The sequence below is a fragment of the Castor canadensis genome, chromosome 18 (genome assembly GCF_047511655.1).
Source record: "Castor canadensis chromosome 18, mCasCan1.hap1v2, whole genome shotgun sequence".
In the NCBI taxonomy this organism is placed as follows: Eukaryota; Metazoa; Chordata; class Mammalia; order Rodentia; family Castoridae; genus Castor; species Castor canadensis.
Window position 1 is genome coordinate 6,245,847 of NC_133403.1, and position 25,083 is coordinate 6,270,929.

The window sequence follows — 25,083 nt, forward strand, 5'->3', positions numbered from 1 at the left end:
GTTTGGTCTTTTGATGGAGTCAATGAGTTCTTGCATTTTCTTTTCACAGGTCTTGAGTTGTTTAATTAATAGTTCTTCGGTTTTTCCTTTAATTACCATTTCATCTTCAAGTTCTGAGATTCTGTCTTCTGTTTGTTCTATTCTGCTGGATTGGCCTTCTGTTTTGTTTTGCAGTTCTGTTTCGTTCTTTTTTCTGAGGTTTTCCATATCCTGGCAGTTTTCTTCTTTATTGTTGTCTATTTTTGTCCTGAGTTCATTTATCCATTTATTCATTGTGTTCTCTCTTTCACTTTGGTGTTTATACAGTGCTTCTATGGTTTCCTTTATTTCTTCTTTTGCTTTTTCAAATTCTCTATTTTTATTGTTTTGGAATTTCTTGAGTGTCTCCTGTACATTTTGGTTGACCCTATCCAGTATCATATCTATAAAATTCTCATTGAGTACTTGTAGTATATCTTCTTTTAAATTATTCTTGTGGGCTTCATTGTGTCCTTTGGCATAGTTTATCTTCATTTTGTTGGAGTCTGGATCTGAGTTTCTGTTCTCTTCATTCCTCTCTGGTTCCTGTACTGATTTTTTGCTGTGGGGAAACTGGTTTCCCTGTTTTTTCTGTCTTCCCGTCATTTTCCTTGGTGTTGTTACTATCCCTGTACTGTGTGCAGTTAAGTATTTTCTAGCTTGTAATAATAACAATGGTAATATTTAGAATGGAAGAGTGAGCTGAGATGGAAAGCAAGAAGTTAAAGAAAAGGGGAAAACAAATATACAGACAAGAGGGAGAAAGCAGAACAAGGTATCAGACAAGAGAGTTTCAAAGGTATAAACAGGGAGTGTTAGTGTACTAATCGACAGTAAGCTGAACAGACATTAGAGAGACAGAGAGAGGATTGAAAATCAAAGATAAAAAAATAAAAAATAAGTAAATGAAAGTAGTATCTATATATAAAAATGAATTAAAATAAAATGGAAAATAGAAAATAAAAAAAAATACATCCAAGTTTATATGCAAGGCAATTTCAGTCTTAATAATTTGAGTGTCTGTCTCAATCTCCAATCCTGGAGTTGGTGCCTCAGATGTTGTTCTGTAGTTGTCTCATCAAAGGGGATGCATAAAGTAGAATAAAACTACACACTCACACACACACACACACACACACACACACACACACACACACACACACACAAAGCCCCACCAAGTGTCCCTAGTTCAAATGCAATACAGTTTCAGTAAGTTTTTCAGCTTGCATGTGTAATTCGGTTGTTCTCTCATCAAAGGTAGGGAGAAAAAGAAAAAAAGCGTCTGGAGACAGTTCTGAGAGTGGTATCTGAAACTGTGGCTTGCCTGCCTGCTGCTCTCAGCCTGTAGCTGGCGGTGTTATTTATGCAGATCTCTGGGGTGAACTTAGCATTCACCTGGTCCCACAGGCTTTGTTTACTCAGAGTTCTCCTGTGCGGGAGCCTCTGCTACAGGCTTTCCCCTTTCCAAGCACTGGGAAAGGTGACTGTGCCCCCCGTGTTGTCAGGCCTGTGTGTTTATTTACAGTTCATGTGGGAGGTGGGTCTTCCCCCCTCTCCTCTGTAGTTTTCCTCCCACTGCCACTTTCAGAAGCTTTCCTGCTCCTGCTTACTGGGCAGTGCTGCTGCTCCTGCCAGCCGCCATGTTTGTTTACAGTTCACGTGGGAAGTGGGTCTTCCCTCCTCTCCTGTGGAGTTTTCCTCCCTCCTCTCACAAGCTTTCCCGCTCCTGGTTGCTGGGTGCCCACCCCGCTCCTGCCAGAGGCTTTCCAGCCCACCCGGCTTGTTTATTCACAGTCCCGGGAAGGATTCCCTTCCCCCAATCTTCAGCGCTCAGGGCGCCCCACCCTCTTTCCAACTTGTCTTAACTGTTCTTATTGCTTATTACTGAATTTCTGTTTTTTTCCCAGGTGGAGGTCAGTCTGTCCAGGGGGCTATGCTGCTCTGGTCCAGGCTTGTCTGTGGGGGTACCGCGGTACCGCAAAGCTCACCTGGTCCGCTTCTTCCCAAGCCGTATGGGTGCCGGCCACTGGCGGCCCCGGGTGGCCCTCCTCGTTTCTCCATTTAACATGAAGTGGAGATTCTCTGCACCGGCTGGAGATGTGGAGGGGTCAAAGTTATGCCTTTTCTCGGTGATTATGCCTGCAAAGTGTGTCTCCAGCGTCTCTCCAAGATTTTACTATAGGAGTAAAATCCTATAGTAACCCTTCCTACCTCTAGCAGCCATCTTGAAATCCTCCTGTTATAACTTTAAAAAGATATCAAATCTTTTATTGTAATCATGACCAAAGCACAAAAGAAGTTTATGTCAGAAGCATTAAAAGATTATGTAGGAAGATTGCTGGTCAAATGGGTAATGTTATATAGGATACACTATAAGAACCTGTGTAAATGCCACAAAGTACCCCCACCCACACAACAATAAAGGAAAAAAAGTAAAAAAAGAAAAATAAACAACAAAAAAGAAAGTCATTCTCAATAATTATTGAACCTAGGGAAGTCATTTGGTATTATCCTTTGTGAATAACATAAAGAAATAAGAATTGTAAAAAAAATGTACAGAACTGGTGAGACCCTTGTAATGCATTCCAGTGTACAAACATACACAAATAGAAATTCCAGAAGGCCAGTAGAAGAAAAAGTACTGTTTGCATGTATGACTTCATCACAATGAAATCATTTTGACATGATTTCATACATGCTAATACAAATTTTAAAAGGCGTGCAATATATTTGAACCCAATGCACAAACTTCCACATTATTCAAAACCAAAAAAATTAATTTACAGAGCAAAATGCTAAATGATTCTTAATAGACATGAATGAGAGCACAGATCTGTAAGACCTACTGCATAAATGAAACATGATGAGCTAAAATTTACCATATTCTGATAAAACAATAATAAAAGCACAGGGCCAAAATATTATATCCAGGCATGTCAAGTTACCTCTGTGGACTTGATTCAGGAATAACATAGTTCAGCACTCCCAGCAGGAACTCCAAGTTAGAAACAAATGTATGAAATAACTGTCTTCAGACCTACATATTAGGGAGGTAGATCCAGTTCATTTGACTCAGAGAAGAGAAGCACACACAGGTTCACATGTGCATAAATGCACATGCTACACACAGATAAGCTCACTCCTGCCAGATATTTCTCTCTGAGGCAATTTTTGGCCTACAAGTTGATGGAGCTCCATATGACCTTGAGGGTCACACTGAGCTGAAGACACAAAGTTCAGAAGAGGTGCAAATATGGCTGAGCTTCTCAGAACTGGACAACAGAGAGCAGGTATATGTACATATGAAGAGCTCTGTGTCTCTTCATATGGTGTTTTTGACTTTGGATGAGAAATGGAAGCAAAGGGAAGAATATACTTAGCCACATATACTGAAATTTTCTACCCACCTGTGAGCAGATTTCCTCAATCTTGGGGGAACCAGCTCACCCCAAAACCCAGGTTTCTCTTCTACTTTTCTGTCCTTTTAAGTAATAAATTAGTGACATTCAACTAGTTATATATGAGTATTCCATTCACTATATGCAGATGATCTTTAATATGTGAATGTTTGGATTTATAAGCAACTGGGAAGGAATTAGTATATAGGGTTGTATACTTTGTGGGTACAGTAAAACAGATTCAGACATGGCACAAGATGAATATTCATGATGAGAATAGGTGGACAATCTTCCTGTTAATTTGGACAATGTGAGAGACACTAAATAAAGGACTTCTGTGAGTCATCTGCTTAGGAAGGAGTGAGGAGAGATCTTTTGTAGACACATAAGGTCAGTTGGTAAATGGAGTTTTATGAAATCACTCAGACATGCACGAGAACATGTGACACCTTTAGAATCCTTGTCTGAATCCTGGTCCATCAGGCCAGCAAGGGAAGAATATACCTAGACACACGAAGGGTTCATTATAAGTCTAAAATTCCTACCACATGTGTGAGGTACTTCCAGTGGAGCTCAAATGCATGAAAATTCTAACAGGTTTAGAGTAGATTTCCTCAACTTTATTGGACCCATTTAACCCTGAATCTTAGGTTTCTCTTCTACTTGCCTGCTTCTAAGTAAGAAATTGTTGGTATTCAACTTGTTATAAATGGGTATTCCATTCACCATATACAGACATGCATTTAATTTCCAAATGTCTGTGTTTATAGGCTCCTGGTAAGGACGTGGTTGTTTGAGAGCATGGACACCTTGTGGGCAGAATTAAATCGATTCACAGCACTATCACATGCTAAGTATTCATGATGTGTACAGGTTAAATGGAAAACTCCATGTTAACTGGACAACTATATAGATGCTAGATCAAAGCCAACAATGAGTCTTTTGCTTAGGGAGGAGTTCAAAAGAGATCCTGTTTAGAGTCTTAGAATCTTAGACTTATGGAGATTTTAAAAGTCACTCAGATATACATGAGAACAAACTATGACATCCTTAAAGTCCATGGCTGAATCCTGACTTATCACAGGCTCCACTGAACCAGCAAATGTACAATACACTTGGACACAAGTAGGATTTGTTATTGAGGCTTAAATTTCTACCACCTGTGTCACATCTTCCTGAGCTTCTCAAATTCATGAAAATTCCCACCCTGTCCCGGGCAGAGTGCTTGAGAACACCAGAAGAGCAGCCTCTGCAAAGGTACAAGAAGGAAAGATTTCTGGGTCACTGCACCATGGCCTGTCTGCTCCTGACCTTCCTCTCTGTCTTCACAGGCAAGGGTTGGACAGTGGTCACATCATTCATAGGGAACTTTTCAGAGAAAATTGGTTGCCCTTTCCCTCCATCAATTGTTCACTTGCCATCCAATTTGGGCAGTAATGTGGTCCATTTACATTCTTCCTTTCCTAGTTGATGCTGGTAAATCTGTTTTGTGCATCTGCCACCCTAGGTTAAACAGACAAACTCATTTGCACCCCAAGTATCAAGTACAGTGGTTGGAAGGATTGGTCTTTGAACAGCACATGGAAGGACTCTCCATTTCTGATGTGAAAAGGTAGTAGTGGTGTTATGGAATCTAAGGATGAGTGATCTCAATTTGCTTCTTAGATCCTGCTCTGGCCTCAATGAATACCTCCATCCAAATATATCCACAAGATTGTGCTGCTGACCATAATTTTTGTGCAGACCCTAGCACTGCAGACAGCACATTATAACCATAGTATTGCAGTGAATGTGGAAGAGAGATACATCATGAATTCTGGTTGATCTGCCTGCTGCCCACTTCTCAGTCATAGTCCTGACTCACAGTTCTGCAGGAGCCTAGTAACCCTGCTTTGAGTCTTACCATTTTCCTAAGTATTATTGTAATTCAATACATATAGAAGAGAATGATAGTTTTATTACTGTACATTAATTGTCAAAGAACTTTTTGTGATTATCATAAAGCCATATAATTTACTTTCATCATATTCTTCCCCTCTATTACTCTTATCCCTCCCATATTTTACAATTTTAATGAGTTTAATTTTCATATATTCATATATATATATATATATATATATATATACTTATATATATGAAAAGAAACACAGACAACCTACATACACAAACTATATCTATGTCTGTCTATCTGTCTATCTGGTTTATCACACTAATCTCCAATCTTCTACCTCTGTGCTCACTTCTCCCAATAGCTTGCTCTTAAAGAGTCCTCCTCTATATTTATGTCAGTTTTTGTTACAATTTTATGTCTAGATTATGCTTATGAGGAAAAAATGCAGTATTTGTCTTACTGAGTTTGGCTTACTTTGATGAAGACGATGAACATTTTTGATGCTTGTTAAAATACTTTCTTTGTGTGATGCTGAGGACTGAATACAGGGCTCTGCAAAATAGGCAAGCAGTCTGTCTCTGAACTACACCCTCAGCATGACAATGATCCCTTTCATGTCCTAAAAACCATTTCCACTTGGAGCAACACGTTTCTTTATGCTATTTTCAAAATTTAGAATTTACATACTGACATGTGCAATTGTTACCACTCACATGCTGTGGTCTGCTTTCCAGTTGGACAGATTAAAACAGGTACACTTATGGCACAAATACCTTCATGTGCACATTTTCTGCAGTCACATAAATTCATGACTGATGAACTTCCCCCCACAAAGAAAAGCACACAATATGACCTTGTTCACACCCAAAGGATTAGTGTTGCACACATTATTTTCCTCGATTCTACCTGCTTTCCATGAACTAAATGTGCACAGAAAGTGCCTGATGTGCAAAATAAAGTAAAAGGGAATTGGGCGTGGGGAGGGAAGGCTTACCTTTCCTGAGCTTTTGAGTGAAGCCTCCACCATCATCCAAAGACAAACGAATATGAATTATATCTCTAAATATTGTGACAGGAAGAAAATAAGGTGAGTTGAAATGGTCACAAGGCAAACAGAGAGATTCTATTCAGTGTAGGAGAGAAGTGATGTCTACCTGCTTGCAGATATGAGCAAAGGAGAAGGAATGTGTACTAACAGAGGAACAGCTGTGAAATAATTGTACAGATATACAGTGTCATATCTAGAAGGAAGCAAGTGACCCCAAAGACTGAACAGGAAGCTTGAAATACCAGTTAGTATGGGACCAATGGTGTCAGCCACATTCGAACCTTGTCTCATTACACATTTCTTTGTATTTTCCCCATACTAGGAATTAAGCCCCCTGAGAATGGAGTATTTTTGTTTCATTACCCAAAGCACAGGACACAGCCTGACCCAAAAGGTTCAACTCAACATAGGTTTATGGAATGAGCATGTGACTTCACATGAATGGGATTTCAATGAGATGCACAGATCAGAGACAAAGCTCGTGATTACTACTGGTGACTGGACAATTTGAGTTTGGGGTCTTGAGTTAATTGAAGAGGAGATATTAAACAAGAAACTTGATGTTAGTATTTAAGGAACAGGAGAAATTATGTAAGCAACCTAGGGATGGTGTTAAGTAAGATGGATTGGATTTCATGTCTTCACGTGGAGAACATGAAGAAGGACATGATGGTCTCCAGGTTTTAAGAACAGAAACACCAAATACATTTATACCATGGAGAAAACACTGAGGAAGGAAGCCAACTCCCATGAGCAATGGTACTGGAATGTAAGCAAGTTCTATGAATATCTGAAAACAATCAAATAACTAGAAAGTAAGAAGTTATTTAACAACAAAACAGTAAATGCAGAGCTCAAATCTACCATAATACCGGACAGATTTTTACATATTTTTCAGTCAGACAGATTTTAATATTCAAATCTACTGCAATCTCACAACTGACCTAAATGGGAAAACATGTGAAAAAGTAATGATTTGTTAGCTAAGTGTCAACAAGAGACAATTGCCCACTGAGAGAAGACTAAAATGGTGGGAAAAATGATTGCTAAAGAATTTATGTACCAATCTGAACTTGATTATTTAATAACATTCTTAGCAGTAAATTTTTCTTTATCAGTTAGTACAAACTAGTTCATTAAAAATGTAAATAGAAGCAATAGTAAACTAATGTGATGAAATTTGACTCCATTGATTAATTCACAGGGTGTAGGGCAGTTAAATGTATGCATATTCTAAATTGTGTATTAATGAAGGAATGGGATTTTTGCAGCTTCTCTGGGCTTATTATGTTTTATGTTATTATCTATCTATCTATCTATCTATCTATCCTTCCAACCTCTATCTATTCTCAAATCCTATAGAGTGGAAATTTAGCTGGGATTTAGAAACTATGGAAATTATACACAATGTGTTGAAATCATTGTACTTGATAAATAGATCATGGATATGTTACCCAATAGAATTAGGTGGTAAGCAGCAAAATCCAGATGGGTTCTCAGGTGAGGACCCTGGACAAATGATTGTCCTGTAACCAGGAGATGGTGCTGTGGGACTGAACAATTGGCCCCAAATAGATGCTCAATACAGTACACTCACTGAAAGTGATTGAAGCCATGGCATTGGAGCTGGACCCTGTACCCACTGACAGAGAATAATAAGCCATAACCTTTCTGTCTTTGCAGAATCTGCTCTTCCCAAGACACCCATGGAGGAAAGCTTACCTTATGCCCTTAATTTGGCAGTGATCTGTGCTGAAGCACCAACTGTCAGTGACCGGCTGGTGCATTCATGACAGGAATACATTTGCACGAACAGCCTCACCTCTGAAGAGGGTGGGAAAGAAAATGTTCCCATAGTCAGCCCAGCCCCATTGTTAGGATTAGAGTGCTATGTCCACCATGGCTTGGACACTTCTCCTTGTCCTCCTCTTCTGCCAGAGCCCAAGTAATGAGAGACTGTGGTGACCAACTTGAAATTTCCAGTCTGAATCAAATATTCAAGCTCAGAATCCATGGGTCCCATGGGTTAATGGTGAGTAAGTAGAAATTTTACTGTGATGTCTACCTCATCTTCTCTGTGTCTGTGGATTTACAGGTTTCTTTTCCCAGCTTGTACTGACTCAATCAACCTCCCTCTCTGCATCTCCTGGAGCATCTGCAGAACTTGCCTGCATCCTCATTGTTGGAAGCTATGTTATAATCTGGTAACAGCAAATACCAGGGAGTTCTCCCACGGACCTCCTGCATCACTGCTTAGACTCAAACAAGCACCAAGGCTCTGGCATCCCCAGCCACTTCTCTGGAACCAAAGATACCTCATCCAGTGGAGGGATTCTGCACATGTCTAGGCTGCAGCCTGAGGATGAGGCTGAATATTGCTGTGTGACCTGGCACAGTGATGTGTCTCACAGTGACACAGGCAGAAGGCAAGTGGGAAAAACATGGTCTTAGATGCTGGCCTCTGACTGTGTTTTATTTAGGTTAAAATAACATTAATTTTTATACTTACACATAGTTCTCCATAATAAATTTCTTTCCATGTGATTCGGAAATATTTGTAAATATTTGGGAGTTAACCTGCAGGAAATGTACTCATACGAGCTTGACTCTGAAAAGAAATTCTATGGTGCACAATATGCAACCCTGATTCCAATCATACTGAGAAGACAACCTGTTGTGAAAATTCTTCTTCAATTGTCGAGTGATCATAGATTGATTCTACATACCAGGGCCTCGATCCTAAATCTTAGAATCTACATTAACCTTGAAGAGGTAACTTACAACTTCTAGTGCTACAACAGTGAGAATACATGCCTTATTATTATCAATTCTTCTCCTGAAATACATTTTACTAAGTAAAAGAGCTCAATGTGATGTATCCGAAAGCAAAACACACAAAGAAATTCTTAAGTGAGCAGAATGAAATTTATTAATTCATTATCCATTTGTTTACAAAGTCAATATAGTCAATTGATGGGGAGCTAACCTGAGGAACCTAGACTTGAATCAGGAAATTTGGAGCCTGAAGCAAGGCTGTGGACAAAATGTAGAGACATGTAACCGTGATACCCCATGGAAAGTGAGGGAGTCTCAGGAGATAGGAATGGGATCCAGATGTCCACCAAGATTGTCTCTGTAAATGTCATTGTGTGTCTCTCAACAAGGACTAAGCTCCTTCAGAATTATGATTTTCTTCTGTTTTGTCACTGCTGTATATACACAGACTGAATTTAGGCTGCTGCATATGACAAAGTCAGCGTGTGAATTTTGGAACAAATATTCACCTGATTAGCATTCCCACACACGAGGCTATCTCTGAGGCAAACCTCATGATTCCTGATTGTTCTGATTATTTTGAATTTAAGATCCTGAGTTGTATCCTAATATGAAACTTGACTTTAGAGCCTAGCGAATGGGAGAGGACCATGGATAAATACCTGGGGGAAGGTGGCCAGAAGCATGGATGGGGTTAAAGCAGAGAAAGTGGAAAAGATGACGCTGTGCTTCCAGTGACTGCATTTAAGTCACAGGAGAATGGTGGAGCACATTCTGAGCACAGCAGACCTCAAATGCCTGCATAATTACAGGGGGATGTAAGGCCATTGGCTAGAATTCAAAGAAACTATGAGTGTATAAGTTATGTATCACAAAAATGTTTTGTAACTGGGGTTTGAACTCAGGACGTACACCTTGAGCCACTCAACTAGCCCTTCTTCTGTGATGTATTTGTTTGAGATAGAATGTCATAAACTATTGGCCCAATCATGATCCCCATATCTCTGCCTCCTGAGTATCTAGGGTTATAAGCCTGGGACACTGGCACCTGAATTGCATTACAATTTTAAACATGGAATTCAAAATCTGAAATATGATGTAAAACATTCAATATTCAACCCAGCAGAAGCCCAAAAATAACTCCAGTTCAAAAATTGTAAGAAAAGAATGTAGAGTTATAAGCTTGGGGACTGGAGAAGAGACACTTGAAAAATGGATAAAGTGGTTAGTGGAGGCCTGAAAACTTGTCAGAGAACTTATGTGTCAGTTCACACTTCTTTCTTACATAACATGGCTTGTGGTGAGTTTTGCAGCCACAGACCTTATATTCCACTAGACATTCTCAACTTATCAAATACTAAACAATCAAGTTATCTGAAACATTGAATTTGAAAACACCAATGGAGTTGGTTGAATCCTTTGGCTAATTAAAAACAGATGGAACATTAAAATGTATGTATGTTGTAAATCATATATTCAAACGTGTTGTGATTTTTATAGTGTCATTTTCAGGTAGGGTAAAGTGTTGTGTTGTGATTTATATCCACATTTGCAAATCTCATAGACAGGAATACTCCTTCAGGGAGAGACAAAGTATAATAATTATGTAAAATGGGATATACAGCATTGGAATCAATCTCTGGATTTGTGAATAGAAGCAGGCACTTGGTGAGTTGCAGAAAGCACCTAGGATCTCAGGTCTCTGTGCCAGGGAAATGTGTGTGTACTGACTAACAGGATGTTCTGTGGGATTTCCCTGTGTGCACAGTTCCTCAATATAGAGCATTCAGTTAAAGAAACTTTATCCTAAGGCTTGGCCCTGTGCTTACTGAAGGAGACACTGCAGCTGTGTCATACCTGATTGCTAGTGTGTGCTGAGCAGGATCTTAGATATTTCCAATCAGGTGTTTCCACACAGAGCTTTTTCAACAATGCAAACAAATCCTTTGGGGTCTGCAGTTGTGCTGAACTCTATAACCTACACTTGGGGAGGGGTGGGGCAGTCAGTGGGAACCACAGTTCCATAAATGAACCCTCTTTTCTCAGCAGATGAAATAAATGAGTATTGAGCGAGACTTGCCACACTATAGGAGCCATGTTGTGTTCAAAATGCCTGGGTCCCTATCTTCCTCCTGCTTCTGTCATTGCACAGTGACAGGCCTAAGAAAAACAGGGTAGTCTTGAAGTCTAATTCTGCGTTTTCTGGCTTAAAGCCCTGAAAACAATATTCTGGTCCCTATTCACTTAACTATGTGTGTCTGTGTTGCAAATTCTGTCTCTGACTCAGCTCTCCTCTCTCTCTTCATCTCCTGCATAATAGCCAAATTCACCTGCAATTTGTCAGTGTTCATCTGTGGATGTGAAAAAGGCTGATGCAAGCAGAAATCAACAAGAAATCCCTGGCCTCTCCTGAGTTACTGATTATACTCAGTTAAAGAACTTCTCTGGGTTTAAATAAACCTCAAACAATTCACTTGTTCTACAAGTCTCTGTGCTCAGTCTGAGAATGAGACAGGCTGCTGTTGAAGTCCATTTTCTGGGAGCTCTAATACTGATACAGCACACAATCTCCAAGAACAATTGAAACAAATACCTGACCTTTGTTCTCTGGATCTGAAGCAGTTACTGCTCCCAGAGACTCTGACAAAATCCCGCTCAGGGTTACTGTTGTTATTTGTTTCACCAAACCCCTAATTTTCCAAGGAACAATGGTATTATTATTTTCTTCCTAAGGTACAATGTTAATTTGGACATTTCTTCAGGCCTTCTCACCTTGATCATGCTTTCAGCAGAATTAATCATTTTTCAGAAATCAGTTTTCTTCCAGGGAAACAATGGAGCAGAAAAGAATGGGTGACCTCAGCCTTTATCAATTCATAGTCCCTGACTCCACTGAGGGACATGTGTGGTCTCAATCACACTGGTCAGTAACTATGTCCAGTACAAATTAAGTTGAAAAGTAATGACATTCTGAAAAGTGATTTCATGTTCCCCTTTACCTGTTAGCTCTAGCTTATCTCTGGAACTGTCATTCCATCCTGATGATCTGTGGCTGCATAGGTATTGAGGAAATATAGTGCTATTCCCAGTAATTTAATCCTAGGTATGTGACCTCCCATTGAGCACAGGAAGCTCCAATATCAGTCTCAATCCTTTGGAAGTTTTTTCTGCAATTACCACTTCTCTTCTATATCCCAATAGGATCTGGTGCTCACTCCAGGACTTCAGTGAGACTGGGATATCCAGAAATTGGGATCTTTCACAAAATGGTGAAGGTCCATCCATAAGTAGTATACAAGGAGCTGGGCACCAGTGTCTACAAACTTATTTCTAACTACTTGGTAGACTGAGAGCAGAAGGATTGTGCTTCCAGGCAAGCCTGAGCAAAGTGTTTGTGAGTTCCAATGTCAACTAATAGCTAGACATGTTTGAGCACACTTGTCATTCTAGCTACATAGTTGGTTGAGATTTAGAGAATGGTATTTCTAAGCCAGACCAGGCAAAATGCTCGTCAGACCCCATATTAGTGGAAAAAATCTGGGCATGGTGGTGAAAGCCTGTCACCCCAGCTTTTGCAGGAAGCATCAAATATGAGGATCATGGTCCATACCATCCTGGTCAAAAAAGGCTGGAGGTGTGGTTCGAGCAGTAGAGCACCTGCCTAGAAAGCATGAAGCAGAGTCCCTCCATAAGAAGGGGATATGGGGAGTGTAGCAGAGAATCAGAGAGTTGCAGGGGCTGTGTCCTCACTCTGGTGTTTCAGGAAGAAAATTCCAGGAGCACAATGACCTGAACGCCTTACGCTTCTCCCTGAAGAAGTTTCTCAATAAAGGACTTCATGGAAATGACACATCAAAAACTCATTCACTGTTCCTTCTCCATCCCATACCCAGTATTGGGTATTTGAAATGACTTTACATAAGAGACTTTACATACAGAGAGTCATACTCTCTGGAGTTTTCTGAGCTGAACAGTTTGGAACCTTTTATCCTGCATTGTCTTTGAATGCTAAGTAAATCTCTGCTGTTCTACTACCTTGAGTTTTTCCTTTATGGATTACTTCAAAGTTCATTTAATCAATATTTCAACTTTCCAACATTTGTGGATATGGAGCAATAGCACAGAAGGTTTTGAAAGAGGAAGATATGTGAATTTTTCCTCCTGAGAACACAGTAAAATCACTACTGAAGTAGTGAAAATTATCAGACTCAACTCTATTGCAAGGAAGAAATCAACTTACACATTTGCTTCATCCAGAGAAAGATGGAGAAAGAATGTGGCATCAGAAAATGACTTTCACAGCAAATTCTAGTTAGTGAGATAACTGAACAATCACTCCATAAATCACACTGAGAAAGGTGTAGTCCTACCAATGAACAAGGAAACAAATTTCACTTGTAAGGAAAAAATTTAATTAACTGAAAATATTTCTGAGGAAGAAAGAATATTGATCATTTGACACAAAAAATTGAATTAGCTGTGCAAATATAGTCATGGGACTAAAGAAAAAGAATTTAAAGACACTGGGAAAAGCATTCCAGAAATATAAAAAAGACACAGAAATTAGAAAAAGATATAAAATGTTTTGAAACTAGGAAGGGTAAGAGCTAAAATAAAGGAAAGTTCTTCAAGGAGTTCATCAGCAGTGTTGAGCAGGCAGAAGAATCATGAAATCATTTGAAAAAAATGTTAATTCAGGCCTGGGAACTTAGATAAGCACTTGCCCAGCAAAATACTACACACCAGGTTTAAGCAACACCACTGCCAAGTGGATAAATGAATAAACACAAAATAAATAACCATGGAAAGAATGACACAATAATTGAAATCTCACCAAAAAAAGAAAACAAATGAAAAAAATTGTTGATGTATTTTTAAACAGGTATGAATATGAAATATTATGATCAGTTGTAGGTGATTTAAGAAGGAGAATAAGAAAATGTCACAATGAAACCCCTTGTATAGCTATCATATTCTTATAGAAATGTTCAAAAAACAATGAACAACATCTGAGAGACTTACGGGGCTCTGTTAAATATACAAACATAAACAATATTTGTATTTCACAAAAAGAGTAATGAGGGGAAAAAAACATGATGCAAAATGCAGTGGTTGAAAAATTCTCCAAAATAGGGAAAGCCACACTACAAAGTGTTCTACTTCCAGAATACTCTTCCTCCAGTTTCCTATTCTTTCTCAGAAAAATATATGTTAGTGACTGGGATCAAAAACCCAAGTTCTTGCCCTTCTGTAGGATCCCCTAAAGGACCTCCAGCTCCCACCTCCTTCTCCATATGCTGGGTGCTCAACTGCCACACCATGAAGACTCTGCCTACACCTGACCAGTTGCTGCCTCCTCACTGCTGTCCAGACAGCCTGTGCTTCAGCTTTCCATCTCAATATCTTTCACCAGACATCAAACAAGGAACACCTGTAACCAACATGTGCCATTAATTGAATTTTTTGGCTTTTCCCCACCCATAGAGATTCAGCTTCTCTCCTGAATTTCCAGTGCCAGACCCTTCATTGCATTTCATTTATTTTTTGATGGTCTTGAGGTTTTTGAACTCAAGGCCATATACTTGGTTGGTAGATATTTTACTTCTTCAGCCACAGCTCAGGTGAAATTCCTTGCAGTACTATAAATGAAAAAGTCTCTAGCGTATTGGGGATTCAGTGATACTAAAGAGTTGGAGAGAAAGATATTCCCCTAAGGTGAATCCAGAAACTTCAGAAACAGTTGCCCATAACTACTCAGTGATGCAGTGGATTCACATCTGCAAGAGAGAGTTCTAGAACCGAATCACTTTCAATTCTGCTCTCCCCGTTCTGTGCAAAAGTAATTCTTTCATTCATCCAACTACAAATGTATGTACGATCCATTCTAGGAAAAACAAATTAGCCCATTAAGTGCTCTCCAGGTAAGGGACCCTACCTCCCATTTGTCAATTGGAAAGCCATCTGTTTCCATGAGACACAGTATCTCTAAATTAAGGTTATTATGATAACCATACCCCATACTATATTATAAAATCACTCCACAAACAATGGAAATAATACTAGCGTTTTTTTTTACCAGAGGATGCAAGATGTTTTTTGTCTTCTAGCCTCATTATTTATCTTTTTTGATTTCTTACAAAAATACACAAAACGGTCAGGTAGAGATGAATCAACTTGGGTTGTAACACATTTTTACATAGAAGCAATGCTAGGAATCTCTGTATAGCTATCCTTATCTCAACTAGCAAAAACGCTTTGTCTTTCTTCAAAGCATTTATTTTCTGTCTTCTCTTTAACAAAATAGAGATAAGGGCAGAACAGCTTTGCCTGGAAGTGAGGCAGAGTGGGGGTCAAGGGGGAGAAATGGCCCAAACAATGCATGTGCATCTACATAAATGAATAAAAATATATGCAAATAAAATTTAGCTGCTGTGCACACATCTCATATAGGATCCCATTTCATGATGGACATCTGTGTTTTGAGTACATGTAGATGGTGCAGAAAACACTGAGCAATGAAGCCAGCCTCCATGAGTAAATGTTCTGCAAGGTAGGGGAAATTCTATACATATCTGATTATTCAAATTAATTAGAAGTTAAGTGATTATTCACCAACAAAATGTTAAATGCAGAGTTCAAAATGTATCATGTAATCATACAGATTCTAATATTCAATTGCTCACCTCACAATCTCACAACTGTCATAAATGGAAAAACTTGATAAAAAATGACTTGGGAGCTCAGAGTCAACAACAGAGACTATTGTCCTCTGAGAGAAGAAGAAGAAGGAAAGAAATAAATATCAAAAATGTATGTACCAATCTGAACTACACTATATACTTTGTGGCAAACCTTTCTTTATCAATTAGTACAAATCAATTAGATAAAAATAGAGACTAGAGATAGAAGAAAAAATACATTTATGTGCAAGACTTGGAATCCATTGATTAGTTCACAAAATGAATTGTGGGTAAATATATGCATATTATAAAATGATTATTAATGGGTTTTTTGCAACCATTCTTTTGGGCTGATGAGATTTTAAGTGATTATCTATATATGTTTTAACATATACTATAGACAGGGAAGTAGAAATTAAGGAAATTATATACAAGCTGTCAAAATCTTATTACTTGGGAATTTGATCAGGGATGTGTTACCCAATAGAATGACATAGTAGCAGAAACCAGCTGGGTTATCAGGTGACGTCTTTTTCCTGTAACAATATGGAGGTGCTCTTGGCTGAAAAATAGGTCCTAAACAGATGTTCAATAGACTGTTTTGTAGACTATATTACACTGTTGCTGGGCCCTGTACCCCCTAACAGGTAATACACATCTGAGGCCTCTCTCTTTTCATCCTTGCCGCAGCATGTGTTTTTTCCCAGGACTTCCACTGGAGAATGCAAATTTCAACCTCCTGTCTCTGCAGAGTGAGCTGAACTCTAGCACCAAGCTCAGAGAGAAGCTGCAGCAGTCTGATGAAAACACATTTGCAAGAATATCCCCTCCTCTGCAGAGGGTGGGAAAGAAAATATGTCCAGAGGCAGCCAAGTCTCATTTGATGATGAGGGTGCTGTGTCTACCATGGCCTGGACTCCTCTCCTCCTCTTCCCTCTTTGTCATTGACCATATAAGGACAGTCTTTAGGGAGCACCTTTCAATTTAGTCTGCATAAAATGTTGAGGCTCATAAGCCATGGGTTGAAGTTGAGTAAGTGGAAATTTTACTCTGGTGACTACTTCATCTCAAATTTATCTCTGCACATTTAGGTTTAGTGTCCTACTTTTGCTGACTCAGCAAGCCTCCATCTCTGAATTTCCAGTAGCATCTACTAGACTTACATGCATCCTGAGAAGTGGCTTCATTATTGGAAGCTATGGCATCTGTATACCAATAGAAGCCACAAAGACCTCCCAGGTGTCTCTTACTCTACTCTTCCATTCAAATAAGCATCAGGGCTCTGGAGTCCCCAGACGTGGCTCTGGAGTCCCCAGAAGCATCTTTCGATCCAAAGACACCTTAGCCAATGCTGGGATTCTGCACAACTAGCAGATTCAACCTGAGGATGAGGCTGAATTTTACTGTATGACTTGGCACAATGCTGTTTTTACAGTTTTGCAGGATGAAGGGGAAGTGGGGAAAAACTTGGTCATCTTAGGTGCTGGCATCTGCTAGTCATTTTGTTGATGTGAAAATACATTAATTTTTACAATTGTAAAACTGTTCTCCATACTAAATTTCTTTCCTTTTGTATCAGACATAATTGTAAATATTTGAGAATTATCCTTCAGTGAATGTATTCACAGTAGAGCTTAATTCTGAAAATAATTCCTTTGATGTATGATCCTAATTTCATTCAAACCCAGAAGACAACCTCTTGTGAAGTTTCTCATTTAGTCATTGAATTACCAGAGGTGGCTCCCATATTCCAGGGCCTCCTTTCCAGCTTTGGGACTCCACAATGGCTCATAAATGACACCTTTCACCCTTCTAGTTCCAAAACATGGAGAATACAAGGTCTTCTTAGTTTCAGTTTTCCACAAAAAAGAAATTTCACTAAGGAGAAGAGTTCAGTGTCATGTTTATGAGATCAAAAACCACAGCTCTTTCCCTGGACTGGCTTAGAACTGTGATCCTTGTGGTCTCTGTCTCCCAGTGTGGCTAGGATTACAAGCGTGAGCCACGAGGCACCACCTAGAAATTATTAATTAGAATCGAAATTTATTCTTTTATTAGCCAATTTTTTATAAAGTCACTATAACCCCTTGATAAGAACCTGCTCTTAAGGAACCAGGACAGAAATAATGAGGTGCAGAATCTGAGGGGAGGATGTGAGCTGAAAAGGGAAACAATTAGTGTTGATGTCCCAGGGGAAGGGAGGATCCTCAGCAGGCAAGAATTTCAGAGGCCCAGAGTGATGTGGTCTTTGTGACTGTCAGTAGATGTGTCCTCACAAGGATTAAGGTTCTTGTGAAATAAGATTTTTTTCTCTGCTATACATTCACAGGCCAGAATTTAAGCTGTTGCAAATGAAAAATTCTCCATGTGATTTTACAATGAATATTCACATGAATCACCGTCTCACAGAGAAGAGTCCATCTGCAGCAAAGCTCATGATTGCTGATTATTTCTGTTTATTTTGAATTTAAGCTTCTGAGTTGTTTCAGGGGGAGATAGAAAATATGAAACTTGACTTTATGATCTAGAGAATGGGAAAGGAACATGGATAAGTACCCTGGGGAATGTGGCCAGTAGTATAGATTGGAGTCAAAGTGAAGAAAATGGAGAAGAAGACACTGAACCTCCCCATTCCGAGTTTAAGAAACACCAGTAGCAGGATGATGGTGGATCCATTCTGAGCATTCAGGATATCAAATGCACTGGATAATTCTGGGGATGTCTAACACCATTAAATATAATTCAAATTAACTATGGAATGTAAGATAAGCATCATGAATACTCTAAACATGGAGACCAAAATCTGCAGTATGGTACAGGACATTCCAATTTTAAGCCCAAAGGAAGTCCACATGTAACTTTAGTGTAATAAACAGTGAGAAAAGAATGAGCAGAGTTTTGGACTGATATCTACAGAAAAGACACTTATACACTAAATGAAGTGGTTGGTGGAGGCAAGAATGTATGTGACGCTTTGGAATTGATTCTTACACAATATGGCTTGTGATGAGTTCTATAGCCACAAAAGTTTGATTGCTCTGGACTGACTGCACTTTATCAAATATTAAAACAAATAAGTTAGCTAAATCCTGGAATATGAAAACATCACTCATTTAATGGAGATAGTTGAATCTTCTGGCTAATTTAAAATAGATGGAACATTTAAATATGTGCACATTGCACTTATATTCATAAGTGATGTGATTTTTACAGCATAATTTTCAGGTAAACTAAATTATATCTTGTCACATATGTATCCATTTGCAAATGCTCTTCACAGGGGTACTGATTCTGGGAGTGAATAAATATAGTAATTGTGAAAATGGAACACATTGCATTAGAACCAGTCCCTGGGTTAGTGAAGAGAGGCAGGGACTTGGTGAGTTTCAGGAAGCAGCTGGCCTCTCAGGTCTCTGTTCCATGGGGAGCTGTGTGTACTGACCAGCAGGGTGTTCTGTAGGACGGTGCTTTGGTCCTTGCAAAGCTGCTCAGTATGTACCATTCATTCTAAGACTTCTTGGCATAAGGGCTAGTCCTGTGCTCAATGAAGGAGACAAATGCTAGAGTGCCTTGAGCAAGGATCTTAGACGTTTCTCAGCACATACTTCCTCTCAGTCTTATTTCAACAGAGACAACAAATCCTCTCCCTCGGCCTGCACTTGCACTGAGCTCTATACCTGTGCTCAGGGAAGGCTAAGGCAGTCAAAATGGAAATGCAGTTCCATGCAGGATCACTCTTCTTTCAGTGAATGAAATAAATGAGGACTGTGTTAGCTTAGCCAACTATAGGGAGCATGGTGCTGTGTCCACTATGGCCTGGACTCCTATCTTCATCTTGATCCTGTCACTACACAGGTATGTTTATGTCTAAGAAACACAGGTTGACCCATTGTCTGATTTTGTATTTTCTGGCTCAGAAGACTTTACCCTGGTTCCTAGTCATTTATCTATGTGTGTTTGTGTTTATCTATGTGTGTTTGTGTTTGTAAGGTTTATTTCCCAACCTGTGCTAATTCAGCTTCTCTCCCTCTCTGCTTCTCCTGGATCATCAGCCAAATTCACCTGCAATTTTTCTGTGTTCACTGGTGTAATAAGGAATCCCTTTTGGTCTCTCCTGAGCTACTAATTAGGCTCAATGAAAGACCTCTGAATCAAAATGTTCATCAGCCAATTCATGAGTTTTGCATGTCTCCGAGCTGCTGCATTCTGAGGATGTGACAGATGGTTGGTGCAGTCCATTTTATGGAAGCTCTAATACTGATACAGCACTCAATCCAACAGAGAATCAATACAAACACCTCCCATCTGTTCTCTGAATCTGAAGCAGTTCCTATTGCCCATTGCTGTACCCAAGTCTAGCTCAGGGATAATTTTTTCTGTTATCCTGATTTGATTTTCTTTTTTTTTTACAAGTCAGAGGATAATCTTTTAATAGTAAAAAAAATACAAATCTCACATGCAATAATGTGTCTGCTACTTATTTAAAAAGTAAAAACTTTATGTATACACACACACGCACACATTTTTGTATACAGAGAAAATGTCTGAAAAGATAACCTCACAATGAAAACAGCTATGGCTGAGATGGGAGCTATGTGAGAATGCTTCATGCTTTCCAGCAATGGTCTGAATTTCTGGATGTACTGTACAGTTTGTGTAACTAATATAAACTTTTAAAAAATCCTTCAAACAGTGAATCACATGTCTTCCCTGAAGTGGAAATAACATACCTGTTAAATTATTTATATGTAATCTGAAAAGTAGATGTGATATAAAAGTTGGCCACATATTCAAACCTACACTTTAATAATTTTTCCCAATTGTCTTTTGGAGAATTTGCAATATATATATATTTAGGATTGCCCTTGAATTGCTTAACAAATAGACTTAAGAAAATAAACTAACAAAGTATCATTTTGAAAAATTTTCTTAATTTCTTTCATATTATCTAGCCTCAGACTTCATTAATCAAATATTTTATCTGAAAATGAATCATGTTCAGTATTTCCTTAATCCACCAACATACAAAACATAAGAAAAGCAGTAATTTGCAACAAGTAATGACTTAGTACACCAAAAACTATCTTACACATTTTTTTTATTGGCAAATTTGCCACATAGGTCGTCTTACAATCCCATCAGGAAAAAAAAAGGGTATTTCTGTAAGAACTGCAAATGGTCAAAACCAACACACCTTCACTCTCTAGTAATCTAAATAAAATAATCAAGACTGTTTTCACCCATTGTATTTGCAATGAATTATAAAATGATACTATTGTTGGCCAGGACTTACTGGTACTCTTTTACACTTGCATTGGTACAACAAATAGTACAGATTTCTGAAGAACAATTTGATTACCAGTTATGAAATCCTTAAAATGCCATAATCATTTACTGCTTAACAATTCATTCTCATTAGAATTTCCTTGTTATGTATAAACAGAGGTAGTAAAAGTAAGCACAACTTTAAGAGAGTTTTATGGTTCCAGACAGAAGACTTACTAGCATACTCACCTAAGCCAACATAGCTCTATGCCACATTTCTCCAACTCCCCTCTTAAACTGAGCAGAAGTAGAAAGAACCAAAGGAAAACATGTTGAACTCTTACTGCTCCTGAGCATTTAATTCCTTCAAACAGCACAACATCTGAAAGGTCATCTTTTCATGATACCAGGAGAAAAAGGGTGTGGAGAAAAGGGAGGGAAGGAATCCTGCTCTTTTGCAAATCCTACCCTCCATTACAGGGAATAAAGAGGCACTGACTTTCCAAGAAAAGGAACTGAGTGCGACTGTATTAAATCTTATTTAAAGCTTTCCTATAGAGTTTATTTAAAGTTCTTCAATTAGTGATTTAAGATGGTTTAGGTAATATTCTTCTATGAGGGATTCTGCTTGATTCACAGCTTTTGTTTTCATCAGAATGAGAATGATTTTTTTGACTTCATTCCTGAATTCACTTCTAGATAATTTATGTGCAGACTGTAATAAAAACTGAATGAAGTTTTCTAGCTGGGGAATAGATGTCCTCATAGAATTTTCAAACCAGTCTTCTGGTAGATACGCTGCCACCTGGCAGCACTTTTTAACAACATCTGGTCCAGGTACGGCATTAAGAAGAGCTATAATAAGGTAGTGATTTAGCAGTTTCTCTAGTCCTAGCTCTCGCAAGGTGTCATCTGGGAGGAGTCCATTCCAAAGAACAGTATTTCGGAAGAGCTTTAGAACTGACCAGAACCGTCTTTCTTGGAACTTTGAATGTGATGATGTTTTGTCTTCTACAGCACTTTTTGGATATAGTGGAATAAAAACATCATCTTCTATTGCCTTCTTGATTCTTGAAACAATGGATTTAAGTAAATCCTGCTTGCTTTTACTAACTTCATTTTCACAAGTGAAATGCTCTTCAAGGACCACTCTGCAGTGTGTTCTTAAACTTGTTGTCTGTAAGGTTGACAATGGATCCCAAATGAATTCAACAAAATCTGTAAGTCGAGGAATAATTGTTTTGTTGATGACAGCAGACAAAATTTTTTCATCGGGACTACTGTCCTTCTTTGTATCTTCCACACTGCTATCCATAAATTCTTCTACAGATGTGAACCATGGCATCTGTTTTAAGCCTACGGAATCCAATTTAAGAGGATTCCAAGCAAGCAACTGAACTCTTATTAGTGGATTTAAAAGCTTTGGTATACATAAACCAACAAAAGCTTCAGAATAAGAATCGGGAAACTTTTCTCGCCATTGCTGAAACTTCAATAAAATATTCTGGATGTTACAAAAATCATCATGCACATCTTCAAAAACTTTCTTACAATCTTGTAAAATGTCACCTTGGCTTTTTTGGAAATCAGTCATCTCCAGAGAAGACAGTTCATCATCACTGGATGTCCCTTCTTCATGGTTATGATTCCCAGAGAGTGACCTTGCTTGTCTTCTTTGTGACCTTTGAGATTCAATCTCTTCCAAAATTCTTTGAGCTTTTTCATCTACAGCCAAGCTTCCATTTGTTGAGATCTCAGCTTTACATGATAACTGCTGTAAATACCTTGATTCATGTTTTAATTCATCTTGCCTGCGTTTCATAAAGGTCACAGCTTGTTTTAAAAGGAGTGTGTGCATGGATGATTCTATTTCCTGGATGGTGGAAATCTTTTCATTAAGACAGTCTATTAAATTTTCCACATAAGTTTTCATGCTCTTGTAGAATTTGTAACTTAGAGCGTGATTTGATGAACTCTCCAGGTTCTGGATTGTACTCGTTGAGCTCTCGATATTTTGCACGTACTTTTCATATCCTCTCTGGTGTGAGCAATGAGCATCCTGTAGTAATGTTAACCTTGTATTTAATTGCTTCTTTATAATTTCTAAATGTAGTGGTGGAAATGAAATGGATGTATCAAACTTCGTCACTGCTTGAGAACGGTCTATGAATTTTCCCTCTATGCTTTTAACTGCTTTCCTCATTTGCTGCTGTTCCCAAATATCTTGATTTTCATCTTCCTGACTCTCTTCACTTGTTTCTTCATTTCTGCTAGCTGTTTCTTCAGCCATTCTTTGTCTAAGTGTTTGAGCCTTTGGGGCAAGCAGTATTCACTTTTCATAGTCATCAGGATCACCCTCAGCATCTTCATCACTGCTGCCCTTCCTATTGGTGGTAGTGGATGTATGTTTTACATCCAAAGCAATATAGTCATCTTGGGCCCTGACCAATCCACGTTTTCTGAGGACTGCTTGAACAAAAGCTGCATCAGGGATCTTAACTATGGATGAAAATTCTTTTTCTTCCAGAGAGCTAGAGCTGTCAGAGGATGAAGTCTGATCCTCTTTACTTTCTGAGGAGTGATGTGTCTCATCCTCTTCATCTGTTGGAAGATCAACCATTCTGCATTCTGGGGCACCCGAGCCACCGTCCACATGCGGACCAGCTCGGGGGCATGCCAAGAACTCTCCCAGACCTGAGCCTGGTCCGAGGGCCCCGGGCATGGTGAGACCATCCCGCTACCTCCGCCGGCCCGGGGACTTGGCAGACTGGTCCTTTGAGCCATCGCTAACACTGGAGTTGGCTTGGTGCTGCCGAAAGGTCCTCCATGGCCTGTGAGCCATGATTCAAGGTCCCCCCGCCCCACGTGCATTCACTTTCATTCGCTGCGCAGCCAACCCGGAACTTCGGCGTTGCCCCCTGCCTGATTTGATTTTCCAAGGATAAACAGTATTAAAATGTCTTTCTCTTCTTCAAGTATAACATTAATTTGGACTTTTGCTATCACCATTTCACCCTGATCATGTTTCCCTGGGACAGTTTTCCTTTAGTGATGTGATGGAGCTGGAAGGAGGTGATCTCAACTAATATCAATTCACAGACTATACTCCATTCAGACACGTGTGTCTTCTCAAACCTACTGTTCAGTAACCATGTCAGTATAAATTAAGCCACAGGCATTGATCTGCTCAGGAGCACTTTCCCTTTCCTTTTCTTGTTAGGTCCAGTCTGTGTCTGCAGCTGTCCTTCTGTCTTGGTGCTAAGAGAAAGCAGGTCTATGTGACTACAGGGGCGTTGAGTCAATGCAGTGTTATCTACAGTAGGTTGATACTGTGTCTGTGACCTCTCACTGAGCACTGGAACCTCAAATCTCAGGCTCAATCCCTTGGAGTCAGGCTCGGAAATTACTACTTCTCTTCTGGACCCCAAAAGTATCTTCTGTTCATTCCAGGACTTCAGTGAGGCTGGTGCACCCAAAGACTTGGAACTTACTCAAAATGACAAAGATCAATCCAAAAGGCATAAATGAGAAGATAGGCACTGATGACTCACAACTGTAACCCTAGCTACTCAAGAGGCTGACATTGGGAAGATTGTGGTTTCAGTTTAGCCTGAGAAAAATTCATGACACTCCACCTGAACCAACAGCTAGGCATGGTGAGGCACACTTATCCCAGCTACATGAGAGGATGAAATTGGGTGGATGGCATTTCCAGCCCAGGCACAAAAGTCTGTGAGACTGCCATATCGCTGGAAAAAAGCTGGGCATGGTGGTGCATAACTGCCGTCCCAGCTAAGGCAGGAGGCATAAACTAGGAAGTTCATGGTACTTGCTGGTCTGGGCAAAAATTAAGTACCTATCTAAAATAATATATAGGGTTGGATGTGTTAGTCATGCAGTAGTGTAACTAACTGCCTAAAAAACATGAATCAAAAGGGGGGAGGCAATAGTAGGAGGTTCATTAATATACATAGGTGTATGTTAGGCAAGGCAGATTCCTGGCACTTT

General features: G+C 39.2%; 1 protein-coding gene and 1 pseudogene across 1 annotated transcript in view; one reads left to right on the forward strand and one right to left on the reverse strand.

The window, feature by feature from the left end:
* Positions 1-25,083, forward strand: part of LOC109684467 (immunoglobulin lambda-1 light chain-like) — a 781,398-nt gene that overhangs the window by 12,045 nt on the left and 744,270 nt on the right. The gene's annotated exons all lie outside the window — the stretch shown is intronic.
* LOC141418780 (intron Large complex component GCFC2 pseudogene) lies at positions 21,198-23,917 on the reverse strand (annotated as a pseudogene).